General features: G+C 43.4%; 1 protein-coding gene across 2 annotated transcripts in view; it reads left to right on the forward strand.

The window, feature by feature from the left end:
* rerea (arginine-glutamic acid dipeptide (RE) repeats a) overlaps positions 1-20,577 on the forward strand; it is a 176,597-nt gene that overhangs the window by 47,396 nt on the left and 108,624 nt on the right. The gene's annotated exons all lie outside the window — the stretch shown is intronic.

Here is a 20,577-nt window from a genome sequence, read left to right on the forward strand (position 1 = left end):
GTAGTTGAATACAAAAAAAGGAAAGATTGGGAGGAGGAGGGGGCAGCAATGTGTGGGGGACATTAAAGAGATGGAATGTCTGCAATGGAGATGATTATAGCACAAGTTGCGTTTTACAGTTTAAGCGAAACGCGTGATCATTTAGATAAAACTCAGAAGGGGGATACGCGTGTGACCTCAAGTCAAGTGACATATTTTTGGAGTAAGCTCCGGCGAGCTGGAAAGTTGTCTGCATTGTTGTAAAACTTGGCTGTTCCGCTGAGTTCTCTCGTCTGTGCAGTGTCAGTGTGTGTACAGCACAGAGCTTCGTGACCCAGCAAGTGTCCTAAGAATGTTTTCAACGACTAATTGTTTAGCTGACGTGAGAAGAATAATGAACCTGACGTGACGAGACATGGGTTTTAAACGCCACGTTTGTCGCATTGCAAACTACTATCACTGTAGTTCGTTACACTGTTACAACTGTGTGTGTGTGTGTGTGTGTGTGTGCGCGCGCGTGCATGTGTTGTCAGCCTGGAGGAAAAGTGTTTCAGACAGTAAAACAAAATTGAGAACTCTCTTGATGAGTTAGTCACGCTTACATTTGGGGGGAATTCCCCAAGTTTCACAAAGGATAGGCTGTTGGTTTTATAGCCTAGCTTGTGTCATAAAGTGGTATTAAAAAGTTGTGTTGTGTGTGGGGGGGTCTGCAAGGGAGACTCATTGTGTTGCTAGTTGCAAACTGTTGAAGGACCACCAAATTAACTTGACTTCCCTCTTTGGCACCCCAGAGGCTATGAACTCTGGCCTGAGCACATGCAGCCATCATGCACTGTGGGGGAATGGTGTGTGTGTCTGTGTGACAGTGTGTGTGCCTGCCTGGCCTGTTGTTAAAAAGAGCAAGATTTGGGGGCGGGGCTACTTTGGGATTTGAAAGCAGACTTAGTTATTTCTCTCGCGCTTATCTAATGTTTCCCGGTTATATAGTGGAATAGGGGCTATTTGTTTACTTAAATTGCTGTAAAATTGGACATGGTTAATATTCACGTGACGGTGACCATGGTCTGTTGTACATGGTCTCCGTGGTACTTGGGACATTCGTCACTTATGTACACACTGTGACGGCCCGAAATGGTCACAATACGTTACAATACGTATAGTACACTACATACATTCATACATACAGTACATACATCCCTGGGTCAGTGGTTCGAATCCCAGCTCCTCCTGTCGACATGTCGAAGTGTCCTTGGGCAAGACACTGCACCCTGGCCTACAATGAGTTGGTCGGTGTGAGCTTGCCACCATTTGCCGCTTCACCATTGTAAAGCGCTTTGAGCACTTAGAAAAGCACGATAAAAAGGCAATTCATAATACATACGTACATACATACATAGAGTATACAAACTATACATAATCACACACAAAGATTGCTGTATTCGTGAAGTTAGATTCAAAATGAAGAGGGGGGGGGGGGGGGGTGTAAGTGATTATACCCTCATCTGTCAAATAAAAACGACTTACACAGATTCAGATGTTGCTCTGCTAATTGTCAGGAGCTAATCTTCACCATGCCTAGCTTCCTTTGCCATATTCTCTGTCCCCTGCTAACTGAGAAGTGACCTCTAGCTTAATGATTCAGATGTGATTAATCCACTTGAGTGGGACGACACTGCCTCGGCTAATGCATGGCACAAGGACTCCTGATAATGGATGAGGGGGGTGGTTAAAAAGGACATCTCAGGCCCCCAGAATCACATGAAAGGGACCTGGTTATGTGCACTGTACACACTCATTTGATTTTGTTAAATAGCATGTACCAGGAAATGCAAATGTTAATTGTTGTGTTTGCAGTGGTAGTGACCATGGCAGCCCCTTTGTTTGCACTGTCACTGAGTTCAAAGGTACCCTGAACAAATGTCTACCAGATTAGCACTTTTTTTGCAACTGCAAAATGGGAGGCTTTTCATTGGGATTCTCTTATCTGATGAGGAGTGATACAGTCTCATTGCATTCATGCATGGCCCCTTATCTTTAGTTATCATTAACACATGGGGTGTAAAAATGTTAAGGGAGGAGAACCCCCAGATGGCTTCTTAGTTCTCATACATTGCTGACTGGTTAGAGGGGGAGGGGGATTTGGAGCACTCTAATTATGAGGCATTGAGGCTTTTGATGGTTGACATCTAGGTTAGTGGAAACTGTGACCTAGCCACTTGCTACATACAATAACCCCCCCCCCCCCCCCCCCCCCACACACACACACACACACACATACATACATCTGTTTTATGCAGGCTACACACTAAACTTTGTTGACCAGACTACTACATAGGCTTTCGAATAGTCAGTCGAAGACCCCCTCAGTCGACGCAAACTATTTGATTTCAGTCTATGGTAACAGTTTTTTTTAAATGATTCCTTTTTGTGGGGTGCTAGCCCCTCATATATTCAGCTATTAGTGTAGATTTCCGTCCAACACAAATTCCCATTGACAATGAATGGAGAATTTAACGTCGTAATGTCCGAGCAAATCGGCTTAGTGTCTATTTTTGTCCACAAACATTAAATTCTCATAGTCATAGTGTTTGAGCATGTCTATTTTACGTCTGAGATGAGATGTACGATGATAAGAGTGCCCCTCATTTCACACAGGTGTGATGCGTCATCACTGTCATGTACTTCCAATTTAGTTAATCTACTTCCTGTCAGTATTCTGTAGACTTAAAAATAAAAGCAGTTGAATAATCATATTACGAGACGCTCTTATTTTGAAATCTGATGTTTTGAGAGGAAATACTACTTCTGTTGCAGCTAAGCTACTATGACGCTGTTCAGATCATCAAGCAAGATTTTGGCTAAAGTTCATATGGTATGAAAACCATCCTCCTGTGACTTAAACAGTGTACACAATTTGGAAGTGTGTCAAACTTGCTTAGGTGAGTGGTGTTAGTTATCTCATGTGGGCTAATGTAGCGCTGCGGAAAAGAGAGATGTCCACACACAGCTGTAGCTCTGTACTAGATAAATACTGAGTCGGGGACAACCCTAACTGTTAGTAGAATGAAGTCGGGAGATCAGTTGGTTGGAAGGTGTGAAAAATATGGCTTATTTTAAAGCACATGTTCATGTGTTCAACATATGAACATGTGCAGTGAATGTCTTTATTGCCATGATTTCTCAAATTATTTAAGCATGCACAACAGGGGGCCTACAGGACATAGGCACATGGGTTTAAAGTATTTTGGGTGATCATATATTTCTTGTTTAATGTTAAAACAATAAACAGTGCGTGCCTGCACCCGACGGCAGTGCGATGCGCACACAGCCATATTTAGCTTAAAGGTCATTGTTCAATAAATTAATAGTTAGAATGCTTAGTAGAAATTCAAGTATTTCTGTTCAAGTAGAAGTTCATCCTCAGAGTCATAATCATAATTTTCAATTGATAAAATGGTGAATCTATCCTCCATTTTTATCCATTGTTCTATGATTTAGTTGGAGAATGTGCACTCGAGGCTAGGTGGAGACTGGTGGCCATATATGGAGCGTGTCACGAGGCGTGACGGACTGGTGGCCATATATGGAGCATGTCACGAGGCGTGACGGCCGATTATTGATGTATTTGTGGTATTGATGATTATTTGTATTGTGTCTTGTATGTTTTGATTATGCATGGGATACATAGGATCACAACCAGCCAAACGCATGGGGAGAGTATGTTTTGCACTCCGTCTGTCTGTGCGTCCGTCCGTGTGCGTGCGTGTGTCCGTCTGTGAACAGCTAATCTCTGGCATCATTGGCTTGATTGCAGCCAAACACTCCCTGGATACCACAGCTGAAACTCTGCCCCACATTTTCACATGGGCCTATTATAGTGCCACCAGGAGGCAGATATTTGCAAAACACATTCTTTGACATTACACCTACAGATTCTGTCCAAACATCATGCAAATTGGTACACAGTCTCTCTAGTCTCTATGGCCATTCAACCAAACTGGTATTTCAGATTTTTCATAATACATCCTGATTGGCTAAGATTGGCATCCAAAGTTTGCATGAGTGCTCCGTTTTGAACAAAATGCCGCAAATCATGAACGCATCGTGTGATTTCCGTGAAATTGTGCATGCACATTCCCACTAGGCCAAGTGACACATGCAACTTGAAACTTCTCAAATCAGCCTCATGGTGGCACTATAACTGGTCTATTCGTGATTTTACCTATAACTGTACCGATCTGTGTAAAACTTTGTATGCACACTCTAGAGGCCAAGGAAAAACCTTTGCCCTGTATTTCACATCTGCTCTTTATAGCGCCACCAGGAGGCCGACATATGTAAAACACATTTTGTTATATTACTTCAGATTTTATCCAAATTTCACGCTAATCTGTACACATGATCTCTATAGTCATGCAATCAAGACGCGGGTCTGTTGGATTTCTGATATTCCATCCTTATTGGCTAAGATTTGCTTCCAAAGTTTACAGGAGTGGCCCGTTTTGTACAAAATGCCGCAAAACATGAATGCAGCCAATTGCGGTGACACTGTGCAAGCATATTCCCGCTAGGCTAGGCTAGGAGGAAGAAATGCCTGGTGGAGACCTGTGCCCTGAGGGGCACTTTTTCTAGTTTGTGTTATGCTTTTAGCATTGCTTGAGTAATTGTACTTGCTGTCCTGTTTGCAAATTGTAGTATTCATATTCAATCAGACAAACAGACCATTATAAGGACTTTGCCTTAGAGCAAATTTTCAACTGATTTTGACCCAGGGACCACCATCCTGACTAGGACCACCACTATTGTGTCGGGTGGGTCCAGCTGACAATTGTTGTTCTTGTTGCATCAAGGCAATTATGTTTCTGCATTGCACTGACAAATATGCCTACATCTGGTTTATAGATATTTGTTCAAGCTGTCACATTTTATGTTATAAATAAAGCACTTTTAAACTGAAGATGATGGCCAATGTTGATGATGATTGACATTTCTTTCTGAATGCATGGCCAGGCACCACCTTCAATACAAAGAATAGACAAAAGAATGACACATTGTGCTTATGGTATTGGGTGGTCAAATATCAGCGTATACACTTAGTATTCATTTATATTTGTGTTTGGAGAAAATCTGACAACTAATTGTACACTTTCTTTCCTTCTTTTGGTGTTTAAATGAGAGCCACAAGAGCTCAGTCACACACACTTGAGCAACATCAGTGCGATGCAGTGACATGATAGCATACAGTCTACTCTGTATGCGATAAGCAGACAAACTAGACTAAGCTACCTCTGCTACCTAGGCAGCCAACCAGAGAGCTCTACCCCCGTCTCTGCCACTCGCTGCTGTCCACGGTTGAAACCCATCACGACCGATCAGTGTGTCCCTAAAACATAGCTTTAGGGTGACGATGTAGCCTGTGTAACCACACTGATCTATTGCTCGGATGAACTATTATAGTTGGGGATCAATGTAATAGTGGTTAGGCTTACATGTGTTTTGCTTTTGTTTCTGATTCTCATCTCCGTGATGAGGAAACATTTTGAATTGGGAGATATCACCTCCGGAGGTAGGGCATCCATTAATCCATTTAGTTTTACACTGCTGTGGATTGAGTTGGGGCGGAAGTGGTCAATCCTCTTAATGGAGTTGTACATATTAAGAGGGCATTGAGCACTTGATCGTTTTGCTATGTAACCACACTGGCAGATGAAAAAAAGATGGAAACCTAAATCTTAATTATGTATTCTTCCCCGTTGTGCTTCTCCCCATCGTGGCACATCTTCATTTGCAGTAGGCTGTGCCCCATGTTTGTGGGAAAGGAAATCTGATGTGTAATTTGATCTGGCTCAGTACGCTGTTTGTGTTGTCGATTCATGTAAAATCCTGGGAAGCAATAGTAGCTGTGTGTGAGTCACCTCCCATCACAAACAAGTCTCGCCACTAAGCGGGTTCAGAAGCGTCGCGGTTCAGAATGCTAGCAAGCATTCTCACACACACACACACACACACACACACACACACACACACACACACACACACACACACACACACACACACACACACACACATGCTGGATCAAAGAGACTGCTTCTCTCCTGACAGAGGGAGAAGCTTCATAGATGGTGGGGTTGTAACTGCTGTCTCGTTGCAGCTGAATGTTTGACAAGGCACTGGAAAAATGTTATTTAATCTACTCACATGATGGCCCTCAGTGGAATTGCACCATGTTGGTGTGTTGTGCCCCCCCCCCCCCCTTTCCCCCCACTCTCTTCTCTATGTTGGGGTAATGGTGGATCCTGGCTAACAGAAAAACGTTCAGCAGCGGTTGTTTCTTTCACCTGTATATTAACGGAATGATGTAATTCATAGAGATTCAGAGAAAGGCAGTTTCTAGTCACTAAGCCTGACGGGATTATATGTCCCTTAAATAGTTTCGTAAAGAGTATTTCAAATGTATTACAATGTAATAACAAAGAAATATTTGCATTATTAATGAGCAATATGAATAACGGATGGGGTTTGTTTGACCTATGGCAGAAAGACCTTTCACAAGACTCTTCGATCGTTGATCCACCAGATCAACTTGGGCACGCCATTCAGGGTAGATGAATTCAAAACCCCAGGCCTTTGGACCGGCTCAATGCACGTTTCTCACCCCCTCAAAGGTACAGCTCACATTCACCAACCCGTCTCTCACCCCCTACAATACAGAAATCTGAGAGCGGTCTGGTCATAAAGGCAGGCGGAAAATCAATGAGAAGTCATGGCTTTCCATGGCATTGTTGGAGCAATTTTCATCCCCCCTATCCTAAGCCATACTCTGGGTTTTGAGGACCAATGTTAAATGTGTCAGAGTAATTTTTTTCATTATAAAGTTGATTCTTTAGGATGTTTTACTTTTTCTGTTGCTAAATGGAAGACCTGGGATGGCTTGTTACATTTTGGCAGTAATTAACCTGTGGGCGTAGTAGACGGTCTTGCTCAGTGATTCATTTTAGATTGTATGGTGTGTGTGTGTGTGTGACTGTGTGTGCGTGAGTTTGTGCGCGCGTCTGCATGCGCAAGGGGTTATGGAGTGAAGAGGTGCTTTGATTTGTCATAGAAAATTCCATCTAATACTAACTTGTGTGCATAACTGCATATACAAACGACATGTTTAATTAACATAAACCTCAAGAGCCAACGAATAGTGGGAAATTGGGATAATTGAAAATAAGCCTATCTGTCCGTCCGTCCGTGTCCCCCTCTCTCTCTCTCTCTCTCTCTCTCTCTCTCTCTCTCTCTCTCTCTCTCTCTCTCTCTCTCTCTCTTCCCCCCCCCCCTCTGTCTGTACACCCTGGCAGCTGAGCCCGTCGGAGGGCACTTTCACACATGTTAAGTGGGAAGGGGGGGGGGGGTGGGGGGGGGGGGACATCTGGCCTTGTTAATTCAGTGCATGGTCATAAAGTGGGATATGGCAGTCCCCACAGGCCCCCCTGCTTTGCCTGCTCAGAGCTCTGTCAGATGGAGCCTGGCTGTCCTCAACGCCTCCGTGTCCTCACTGTTTGACTGCCCCTCTGACACCGTTGTTTTACACTGGTGGGGAGAGCTGAGCCCGGGCGACTCGTGCACCTCTGCAATCCCGCAATGAAATTTAAACATCTCTGATCTTTATCCCAGAAGTGCAAGGGGGGATAAAGTGACGGTACATAAATGGTGAAATATGTGCTGGAGGGGCGTGCCAGAAAATGTGATGCCGTGCGTAGAAAGCGCTCTAATGTACAGTTTTATTGAACGGCCTTCATTTTCATTTCCTTATTACAACAAAGCCAGCATGGGTAAGCACCGTGGGGCTTTAGTATCCAATGAATAAAAAGAGCAATGTCCGCACACGATATGCACACGGTTTTCTCCCTGTCTTTTCTTTATTTTAACAAAACGACAACGTTTTGCCCATCAAGGCTTTCTCAAGGCTTTAGTATCCAACCACACCCAAATACATCCTTTGGTTTTTTTTCTCCACCAAATAAATGATATACAGTAGTTGGCGATGCTGGATCAGTTGTCTGTCCATTTAGTGTTGGCTGTATGATGAGTAGGCTGTCCACCGATTGTTCCTGCATCATCAGGAATGGAAACAAATAATCACACAGCGGCGGGAAAGCATGCATGCTGCGCTGTCATATCCTATTTTAGCGAGTAAACATTTAATGTGCATAAATGTATCACAGCTTTATTTATGCATAGAATACGCTGTTACGTCTGAATTATACATTAGCCGCTGAATAATGCATCGGTGCCATTCCTTAATGATTACTTGCCAGCAGCGAATGGTAATATTTGCTGATAAATTTACTCATTGATCTTGCTTATATTAAGCTGGTTGTGTGGAATGACGTTTGCCCTACTTTGCATTTAGGGTACTCTTTAGTCAAGGATGTAATCAAAAGCAGGCTATTTGTCTATGTTGTCAAATGAGGAAATTTTTAAAATGGGAAAGTCAGCCCTAAGGAACTAAAGCAATAGGGTTACCATCTGAATTCTCTGAAGTGCATAATGCTGTAGATATCCATATATCCATTTGTTTGTTCTTCTGTCTTTGACCTCCTGTAGAATGATATTGTTTAATACCTTTTACAACCTTCTCAGAAGCCCTTGCAAGCCGGCGGTTGGTTGATTTCCGGTTACGTCTTCATAGCGTGTCCGCTATTTCTTTTAAATTATTACAAAACGGCGAATTAAACACAAATAGCGGGTTTAGTGTATTACGCAGGGGCAGAACATGGATTAAATAGCATGGAAAACGGCTCTTGTAGTCTTGTCTTATTTTGCTGCCTTTCAAACATTGCAAGATGAGGCGGAACATTTATTGTTGAACACATCATCACTAGACTGTAACTAGTGCATTGGTGATTTAGTGGGTACTTGGTAAATGCCCCTTTTCACGCTACCTCTTTATTGACACTGGCTTTAAAAGCCAGGCAGAGCCAGATTATTGACACATTAGGCGAATAATGCTCTGAGAATAGTGCTCCTAATCCCCTAAGCATAGGCTGTTACTGTGCAGATATATTGCTTGTCCACACAATGAGAAAATATTGACTTTTTGTCACTCACTTATTTGATTAGTTGTGTGGGTAACTCTGCTTTTCATTTGTCGCCCTGGCAACATAAACGGGAAAACACACAGACAGTCTCATTCCATGCAGTATTGAAACAGTGAAGCATTGCAGACTATCACATCTGGAGATGTTGTTGATGACATGTATTATTGTGTTGTTGTTGTTTTAATGCTATGTTGATGAATTGAATACATGGGACCACAATGGAAACAAGTCCCCAGGACCTTTTTTGTGATATCCTTATAGCCTTCATGTACCACATGCTGTTTACATTTCTCACTAATAAAGTATTCAATAAATCAATATATAAACGGGCATGAATGTCTTTATCACTAAAGGTGATTGTCACCTGTGCTAGTATCCACAAACATGTGACAGACCTTTCTCTCTGCAGTTCAGTGGGTCTGTCTGTGTGTAGCAGCCTAACAATGCCACTTTGATATTACATTTTAGGTGAGTGAGATCTGTCTGTCTTATTTAGCCCGGCTAGCTACTGCACTTCTTTTTGTTTTCTGTAAGGAGACCGGCTTAAAGTACTCCACTCTGCTCCCATGCCACACATGAGCCTGGTCATAATGAAAGCACCTTCCATTTAATCCAACTAGATTCATCACTGGCCTTGTTCTTCCAAAAATAATGAGGTAGACGGGAAGGGCTGCCCTAGGCAGCGTGTAGGGAGATGATCTCTTTGAACCGGCAAATCATTCCAGTTTTTTTTCTGCTAAAAGACAGGCTAATGACTTGGCTTGATGCGTGTCAGTGTTTTAAGTTAACTAGTGTTAATTCGGAGAGGGATCTAATGGGATTCATTGTCAAGCAGGGCAGACCCAGTGAGTGAGTGAGTGAGTGAGTGGCTTGTGCGCGGGTGGGGGTAATTGTTTTTGCTGGCGGTGCCTCCTCTGGAAGAGATGACTGCACAATCCAGATATGTAAACAAGAGGGTAGTGAAAGGCGGAGTGCTGTTACCTTGTCTGTTTTGCCTCGATCAACCTCCTTGACGAAACCAGATCTCAGGGCTGCACACACGCCGATCGTGGTTTGGATTCAAATGGACAACGGCATCCCTTTGTGTGCCGTGCTCTGCTCAGCAAAGCATTTCAGACATGCAAATCACGTTGAAAATGGGGATCTTGAGGAAATCATTAACTACCACGGCACAAGCCAGAAAACAAAGGGCGAGTTAAAGACAACAGATGCTGAAAGTGTTTGATTCTGTTTACTGGAGCATGACACTTGTTTAGTGCAGCAGAGAAACGCAATTTATTCACGCTAGACAATGATGCCTTCTCTTGGCAATGCACTGCCAGTCATCTGCTCTCTGGCAGCATTTAACACATGTGCAATATTCATTTAATGTGTATGCATTCATCCAAGCCTCAGATCTCTTGGGTTGCCCAAGTCTGATGTCAACACTCACTCACGCTGCACGCACAGTATTCAGTATTGGGTCCCATTTGCCTCGTACTGGAAGGCTATAATTCTTATCATGCTATAGGAGGCTAATAGCTGAATCCATAGTCCTAATTATTATGTGATAAATTATTTTGTCAGATGTTATGAACACGATCATAATAAATTACTATATTATTGCTGGGAACAATCTGCCATCCTGAACCTTTTCTTTTTTGTAATATAAGCCTTTGTTTAAAGCTCGTTCCAAACGTACATATTAGTCTTAATGTGTGGAAAAACACCATGTAATCATAACCTAAACATTTGTCAGAATATTTGTCATATGTGATATAGGGGGGTAACAATTTACAATTTAGGCATTTAGCAGACACTCCAATAATCTAATCCAGAGCGATTTACAGTAAGCAAGAACAAAAAACATGGTAATACATCAAATACATAAAAATAGGCATCATGAATCATACGTAAGCTTAAGAACAGTAGAACAGTGGAATATCTATCTAATGGAACTATAGTGTATACACAATAGTGTGAGTGTTATGTCTATATAAAGTGCTATTTAAGTTACATAAGTTGAGGAGCCTTGTTGAGGAACAACATTACTGTATAGTATCTTGATTATTGAACTCTATTTAGCTTTTTCCAACACGCATGCATTTGAAAGTTATATTAAATTCAGTGTCTTAATTCCTCACTATATGATTATACATGGTACAAGACTGTAATGGCACAAAACGTACAATCTATTCTATATTGGAGAAGTTGTACCCAACACATGGCAAGAAACCCAAAGCCACAACAGCTACGTCGCTATTGCAACACCCACAACACCATCTTACACACTACACCCACACACACTCACACGGCAGTGACGTCACACACTTACCTTCGCAGTGTTGAAACTTGTTATGGTTATTGTTTTGTTTGTTTAGTTTTTTGGCTTTTGTGCCTTTATTGATAGTTACAGTGAAGACGGACCGGAAAGAGAGAGAGAGAGAAGGGGAGAGACATGCAGCAAAGTCATGAACGGGACTCGAACACACAAAGTTCTGTCAGGCCAGAGCCTATATGTTGCATGCCTGGACCGCTAGGCCAGTGGGTGCCCCTCTTATGGTTATTGTTGTAGATGTCATGGAAATGAGTGAACAACATTTTGATATACATTTTCTCAGAAAAGTAAGTTAGATTCAAACGTTTATCTTTTATTGGTTGTTCTTGTCAAATAATACAATACTCTATACCTCATCAAAGATTATGAATACAGGTTACAGGTTAGCTGTACTTACTGATTGTATGATTTTCATCGATGGCTAAAGTCCGATGCGGATTTTTCTATGCTGAGTCTGTTACAATGTTTTGGAATAGGTAGGCCTATTGTTCTCCCCTCTCTCAAAGATTCAGATCTAAAATTTATGGAAACGAACTCTTTGACCTAAAAGGAATCTGTTTCCACTGTCTGCTCATGTGCTTCTCATTCTAGAGCATGATTATTGTTTATTTCCTATTTGACATTTCAAGCATTTTGTAGTAGTAGTGCTTGAAATACTCCTAACAATGCATACTTTGTTATGCATGTAAATGGGGGGGGGGGCTTAGCAGTCGATGCAGATATGGTATATAAGGCTATCGCAAGCAGCTAATATGAGGACAATAACGGTGGAACCTTAGAGCCCAGGCCTATATAATTCAATGTGCTGTGCTGTGTTTACGTGAGCTGACACTGTTGTGCTGAAAAAGAGCAGCTTAAATTCCACCAGGAAACAGTTTGGTTTTCAGGGTTGGTATGTGAGTCAGCGTCGGGGCAAGATTGGACATCTGTCTGCTAGTGATCTATAATGCTCCCAATCCCTCCTACAGACTGTCAGCTTTGGCACTCCACCAACACACTGGTTGCTATAGTATATAGTGTACACAGCATAATCCTCAGTTTTAATTTGACCATTTGTAACTCCGAGAGTCTACACTCAGTTAAATTAACGCTGAAGACATTCACTGTGTATCCAGCCACCCGCAACACCGGTTTATCTAGCTAGCAATAACGAGCAGCGAGCTGAAAAAGGGAACAGAAATCAGAAGGGACGCGGAGCGGAGAGGAGGCGATGAGAGACCTTACGGGTATCCCCTGCCATCGTAACTCCACTGCAAAATGGAGTTCTTTGTTCTGGATGTGGTTCGGGAGGGCATTATAACAAGGTAGTGCTACGTCATTGTGTTCCTCAAAAACACACTCACTCACAAAACACCATCTCTCTCTCTGTCACTCCCTCCCCATTGGTGGAGATCCTCTGCCTGATAAGGCTTCACAGAGAAAGGTATTCCTCTGGGATTGTTATGGAGGGCTCTGTACACTTCTGCCTCGCGCTGATTAAAGGAACACTTGTAGATAATCCTTTTGAATAAATGGCTGCCTTTGTTGTGGGTTTGTGGGTGGGAGGGTGGGAGGGTGGGGTAGCAGTGGCCTGAAAAAAAGCCCCAGATTTTGATTTTTCTTTTCGTTTTCTTTTTTCTTTAATGCTTATCACCTCTGTATGATCCACCACTCTGCCTAGATAAATATTTAATGATGGGTTGGCTGAAATAGAGCTGTAACTGACTGCTGGTGAGAAATGGAGCTTCTATTTATAAGATCCCATACTGTTCCATAAAGTAATGGCATTGGTAGACAGCCCAAGGTTATTAGTGTGGTATGAGAGTTCTCTCTCTCTCTCTTTACGTGTGTGTGTGTGTGTGTGTGTGTGTGTGTGTGTGTGTGTGTGTGTGTGTGTGTGTGTGTGTGTGTGTGTGTGTGTGTGTGTTTGTTCTCACTTTATTTTGCTGCAGTGATATGAGGGAGAGAAATGCACTTCTGTTATCGAACGTTTGCTCATGAATCCTTGATGTGTGTATTCATGTGTGTTGAGCGACCGAGGTCTGTGCAAGAGCACTATGGTAGAGGCACGACAGCCAACACTATCCAGACAGACATAGTTTGCTTTGACTGCGTCCCCCAAGCAAAACAGCTGTAAATTTACCCTCTACTACCTTAGCTGTGCTCTATTTCATTTCCCATGCTCTCCACCCTGTGGCTTCTTGTTTTATGTCATTTATGTCATGCAAAATTGATTGTGAAGGCTTGCATCAATGCCTGCTGCAATGAAGCCATCATGCTACAAAGGTAGAAGACCTAAATGTCAGTGCTGTGAATATCATCTGATTACAGTGTGGTTTATCAAGATCAATAAGTCGGTTAAGTAGCTGGGTTGAGAATCTTTCTTATTCCCCTTCCTTACCTTGCTCTCTGACCGACCGAATAGGACCCTTAAATTGAATACAGGCCTTTACTTTTGTTGGCAAGCAAGGATTGTAAAGTGAACGCTATATTAGGGCAGGAGTGTTACTGCACAGCTTGTTTAAATACCGTTGTAGACTCACGCTTGATTCATCCTGTTTACTCATTACAAACATGATAGCTGTGGCAGAAGCAATTACTTTATGCTTTTCAATCGCCTAGCTTCTTGCTCCCCCTGCGGATCTTACTTATTTCAACTGGAGCTCAGGCCCCCATGGCTTCCAATCAGTTCTCTGAGTGGCACACGCTAACATTGTGTCTTCTTTCTGCCTAGGAAGTAGGTGGGTAAACACAGCAGAGTCCTTGAGGCACTTCCCCATCCCAGCTATTGGATTACCAGCTGCCTTCCTCGGCCTCATCTGCCCATATGAGTGCCAAGATCAATGGAGCTCTTAGTGCAAAGCTAATTCGATCAGGACCGGCTTTGCTACTGCTGATCAGAGATTATTTTTTTGACGTGAAACAAAAACTTAATCAAGTCAAGCCCGTGTCCAATAGCCCATATTTTCGGCTGCTCTGACTCCCATAGACATCAATTAGGAGGGATTTCATATTCATTATTGAATTGTTGAGTTCGCCTGCTGAGAACGGGTGAGGAGATGGAAGGGGAAAACTGCTGCGTAAAGTGATCTGGCTAGTTTTGCTGAGTGTAGCAGGAACACTGCCTCTTCCTCCAGCAGAGCAACTGGCATCATAAATAAGCTAAGAGCGTGTTTTTAGAGGGATGAGGTGTCTCCCGCTTTGATGGTGAGCAGAGAGAACAGGGTTGAAGGGCATATTGACCCTCTTGTTCTAGAAAGCGAATAGCAGACTCTCCAGTGCCCCCCGTGTTCCCCATTAATTATTGTTTGATGCTAATAAAGGAGGGGGGGGGGGGGGTTGGGGCGTATTATGAAACATAATTATTCATCACGGCATTTCCCTCTATGAGCCTTGTCCCACTCTCCCTCCTCTTTCTTCTCTTCTCTTCTCTATGCTCTGTGAAGAAGAGGCCAGGGCTGTCAGTTTAGTACAGCAGGCAAAGATGTCCCTTCAGCCTTTTAAGGAGGGGACAGGAGGGTGCCGGGTGAAGGGCGCCATTTTCCAGAGTGATATATGAGGAGAGACAGCAATATATGTAAGGAGCTGCTGAAAGAAAGATAGGAGAAGGTCAAGACACATTACACTCCAGCCATTTATTGGCTGAGCATATAGTCGGACCTGGACCTATGCGGTTGCTTAGTAGCAGAAGCCGTCTGTGTGCGTGCGTGCACATGTCAATGGCCTACACATTTCTAGATTGACATGTGCATATACACACGGATGAATGCAGCACTGTGGTGAATATGTTCTCAGTGGCGTTTTATAAGCGTACAGATGCATCAGCAAGCTCTATTTTAACAAGGCTGTAGCGCCACAAACCTGCCCTCCTAGATTTCCACAGAGCGTGCTGTTGTTGCGATGGCAGAGACACTGGAGGCTGATTTCCTATGCATGAGCGTAGCATATGGTGTGCTTAAACACAATGGAGGCAGGGGATTACCCAACGATTGTGTGGCATAACATTGTGGTAATGGGGTGGTGTTAAATGGTTTGGAGGACTCCAATACAGCACTATGTCAGGGTTCAGTCATAATTTCACTTCTCAGTCACTCGTATATAAGGGAGGGGGTGGCCATAAAGGTGAACATTTGTTTACATGTGAAAATGATATTAACCGCCGGTTGTGCAGCTTGTGTTGTAGTGCTGCTTGTGTTGTAGTGCTGCACGATTCTGGCTCAAATGTGAATCTCGATTCACAATTCTCACATGATTCTTAATTATTTTTCCATGAAAATATTTATTAAAACAAACATAAGGGTAACTAAAATGAATTGGACAGCCAACTAGTGCTGTACTATTCGTCACGATTCTTCACAGAATGACATTGCATAGGTGTCTGAATCTCTTTCTCGATTAATTGTGCAGCACTATTGTGTTATGGGGAACCTTTGTTGTCATTAATTCCCACATCCAACTGGGTGGAGTACAATTCAGCAAGATTGTCATGGTTAAAGCTTGACATTAACATTCCAAGAATTTCTGAAGCTTATTTGCTGCAACTGAGCCAAGTGTCTGGCTTGGTTCATCTTCCGTTTAAAACAAGGCTCGACAGGGCCTATCCCTCGCTGGAGCTGTGTTATTTGAGTTGCATTGTTGTTGCATGGCGAACCACATACCATCTAATCAAATCCATTACAGTTGTTAGCCGTTATAAACCGGTGACAAAAAAATATGCACACTGTGTTTGCTGGAGGCATAGAGCGCTATCAGTTAGGGATCAAGTCCCCATTTCACACATGAACGAACAGAGTTAATCTGCGGATCGGTACTGTACACCGCTTAGAAACCGGTCTCAGCCCTCCCAGCCATCACACCATTGTTCTCAGACCTACTGCGAATGTTTTCTGTAAACAGCTAGCATTATTTCCTTACAAAACTGTTTTAGATGAATATCTAAAAATAGCATGTGCTTGTGGTAATAGTGTTCTGTATGTGACTCATATGTTTTTGTTTTTTGTATTTATATCCTCTGTGTGAGCGTGTTTGTATAGCCTAGTGTGTTTGTTGGTGTATATCGGGTGTGCCAAAATGGCACAATTGTATTAGGTCTAGTAGTCCCAGTCACTACATGTTTTATGAGTTGTCCTAAGAGGATACGGGAGCTGAGAGCTCAAATCCTGCTCGTTGCAGCAGTATTTTCATCACCCCAGGTCACTTACCCCCCACCCCACTCCTCACCCATCACCCCCCAACCCCCCTCCTCGTGTGGGTTTTTTTAGTGAGGGAGAGAGAACGCATTCAGAATGGGGCAGTGTTTACAACATGGACTTGTCTGTGGCTACAGTTTAAATAGGGCAGCGAGCAGCAGCAGAGAGGCCGCCCCACAGACTCATGATTCATTATCATTCCCCTTCATGTTGCACTGTGGCGGCTGCTTTCACTTCTGCCTAGGCTCACTGGTCCAGTCACACCGCTGAGATGGATAGATGGATAGATAGATGACAAAGGTGTATGCTGCTCTGACCCCCCTCCATGCTACACACACACTATCGCCCACACACAGACACACTACCCGACTACACTACACTACACTACTCCTTCTCCTGCTGACTGTTTTCCCGGTCTTTACGCGTCCCTTTTGCTGCCTGCTCTGCAGCGTACCATACTAATGTATTTATTGTATTAAAAGTGCGTTAAGGACTGCTCTGTAAGTCCTGTTTTTTCTCTTTTAGAGATTTTTTGTAAAGTTGTTTTCCTCGTCTTCCCTACTGTTGACTTGAACAAACAAATCTCCAACAGGATAATGTTCTCTGCCAGTGTCTATTTGCAGTGTTTCCACATTGACTTGAGTTATAGCACTGGTTGCGAGAGCTGTGGCTGAAATTAGCATGGAGGGTAAACAAAGAGGGATCTTAGGTTGAGAAGACTAAATCCTTTTTTTTCCTTATTTTTTTACACGTGCAGTTGTAGTTGGTTAGCGTTTGTACATCCACCTCTGAAACAAAAGCCCTCCCTAATTAGAGGTAATGCCATCCTGTGGTATCTAGGGGTGGAGGTGAGACTGGCTTGGGCCGTTATGGGCTTTTGAATGGAGGATTTGTCCCACCCCCATCCCATCCCATACATACACACACACACACCCCGGCCAACCATCTGCTCAGGGGATGGAGTGGAGGGCACCACCAGAGAGCTAAATAATTTAGGTGGAAAAATGTTTTTGCATGCTGACCTAATGGCATTGTTTTCAACAAAGTCCTCTTTAAGACATCCTTCAACGCCCCTGCCGATCGGCGCTGTCAGTTGTGAAACCTCTGAGCTGTCTTATCTGTCACTCTAATCTATTTATGTTCGTTTTCCTCTGTGTTGGCATGTCACTCTGGCATTGTGATTAGACTAGCTGGAGGACATAGGGCAGCCTTATGAATTCCACTCCCCCTTCTCGCACACACTCATTTAGATTTAGCAGTTGCAAGCAAGTGAACTGATGGATAGGATCGTTAAGCTGATAGGTAGGCTAGGTTGGGGAGATGAGAGGGGATATTTGATTGCAGAAGATTGGTACAAGATTGAGTGCTCAAATATTAAAATCTCAAGAGTCCTTGGGTTGTAACACAATCAAGATAGGGTACAAAATCAAGGTTTGTTTTCCCCTCAGAGGTAGGGTGTTATGTTGGCTTGACAGAAAGTAACGTTTTCTTATTTGAAAACCACATGCCTGCTGCAAGTGCAGTAGATAGTTTCCTTTTTTGCGAACATGAAATATTATTGTATTGGATAAGATATCTTGTCAGTACATGAGAGGCTTCAATGTGTCCCCAGTGTGTATTTATGCCTTGCCTGACCTCAGCTTTACCTTGGATACATTTCATTATGATGACATAATTCACCCCCAAAAAATGAATTGTCAGTGTCTCTCCAGAGGTGAAAGATACTGGAGAAGCCCATCTGATCAGGCGCTTCATTCACACGGGGGAGAAGGCGTCACACAATTCAGCAGAAACTCAATTAAGAGACAGATTCATGGTAGTGTTGTCTGGCCACCACATGCTTCACATTCTCCAGCTTCTCTCTTATCAATGACACATTGGGAGAAGTCCTCCATTGGACCGCCTGCGATTACATTTCTCAAGAGTGCCTCATTTAGAGGAAAAGGGAAGGGGCGACAATGGACCGCCCTGCTTTTTCCCTCGGGGGCCATGTCAAAACACGATGCTGCTGTGTGAAGGCAGCCTGAGCAACTGCAATGGCTTTCAGGTGCTGTCATGATGTACCTAGCCTGGGCACCACTTCATTTCGGTATATGATCCGGGCTGGAGCCGGATGATATGCTTACAAACAGGAAGAAGCGGAAGCGGAAACTTCCTTTTCCCTCTCAATAAAAGCTCTCGTAAGCGAGAGCTTTTATTTAGAGGGAAAAGGAAGTTTCCGCTTCCGCTTCTTGACTACAAAACAATACTACAACATGACGTAACCACATCATCCGGCCCCAGCCCGGATCATACGGACTTTTGAAACAGAGACCAGGCTTTCCTCCGAGGCGGTGGAAAGCCTGGTGATGCGAGGTTATGATGTACCTGGTATTAGGCTATGAAATGAAGTCCTGCTCATAAACCGTAGGCTGTGGAGATACCCCCTCCCCCACAGTGCTATTTGGAGCTCTCCCAGAGAACACACAAACAGGGAATATAGGAGGATTTAGCTCTTGGAGATGGACTTGAGCCTTAAACCATGTTAAACACAGAGACTGATACTTGTGATTTTACCTAGTGGCCACTGCAATGTGTAAAAATTCTGAATAAACTAAATCATGGCAAACTTTGGTTGGTTGCTAGTGTAGTGCTTTCAGACAATGGCGGCGGTTCAATACTCCTCAGACTGCCACAGTGCATGAGCATATTTTGTTGTGAAGATACACTGCCTTCACCATTTTCCAGGCAGGTTTCAGTGTTCATGTTTGAAGGCTGCAAAGCTAAACTTCTCTTGAGCATGGCTTTTATCTAGTGAACTAACCCCAGATGCGAACTAAAAATAGAGCTTTTGTGAACACAGCTTTCTGGCAGAGAAGACGTGGTTACTCATCAGTGAATTGAAGAAAAGAGTAGAGAAGACAAGTGCCTATGCCCTGCCAATGTGAACTAAAGCAGAGATGGGGTTCAGAGAATAAAGCAGGCTATGATTCACAAGGTAAGAAAAAGCACGCAGGGTGCAAAAGACCACAGAGAATCCCTTATGAAGTGGCCTGCCCCCTCTGCCTCCAGCTGAGCCTTTCATTGTGCTGTTGTTTCTAGGGGGCTTGGATAGCAGTTTAGATTAGATCGCACCGAGTAATGGATTGGAGCTGACAAAAAGCTGCTCCAGCTCAACATCACCGCAGCGAAGCTCATGCACCGCCCAGGATCCGACTGGTTTATTGGGATCAATTTGAGTTGCCCCTCATTGTTAATAACCCTGTGTGTGTGTTCGTGCTAATATTGTTCTCTTCTAATCTGTATTCACGCGAGTATTTCATTCAATCCCTTCCGTAAAGCCGGCCCTAAATCCTTGCCAATCATATTCTGCTACTTCATAATTCTCCAGTTGAATATGCTGTGAATGATTTTTCTCAATCGTGCCACCCCTTAAAATGAACTGTTTGCCGCGCCGCTTGTCAGTGTCTGTGCGTTCTGTTTTGCATTTAAATGTGGACCATCTATCTTGTCTCTGTTGTTTGTTTCATAATGTGCTATAGGCACAAAATAAATGATTTTGAAATTCAAAACCCAAGATAATCAATTAGTACATTTTAGGGAAGCAACCTAACCGCTTAGCCCTGCCTTATACATCTACTCTGGCAAACTGGGCCAATTTGGCTGTTTATCCTTAACCAGGGTTCGATTGAAGCCACTGAGATGAACGTGTATTTGGGTAAACGTGGGAGTGATTTGAATGAATAAAACATGTCTCTTTTAAAATGCCTGTTGGGTAAAGCGGGAGTGAGAGAGGGAGAGCAAAGCAGTGTTTAGCAACAGAAACCTGCTGTGTGGCCATTGTGGGGGATGATGTGTTAATCGAGCCACAAACTGTGTGGTTTTTCGGGCCAGAGGTCTCATTTAAACAGGCACGGAAAAGAGAAATGTATTTGAGCGAGGCCCCGCTGGCTGCTAGCCCTTGACTCTATTGCAGTAATGTAAATGGTGGATTAGGTGCCGTTGGCTGAAACCCCCCCTTTTCTCTCTCTCTCTCTCCCTCTCTTTC

Source organism: Protomyctophum parallelum, assembly GCF_964188405.1.
Source record: "Protomyctophum parallelum genome assembly, chromosome: 7".
Classification (NCBI taxonomy): Eukaryota; Metazoa; Chordata; class Actinopteri; order Myctophiformes; family Myctophidae; genus Protomyctophum; species Protomyctophum parallelum.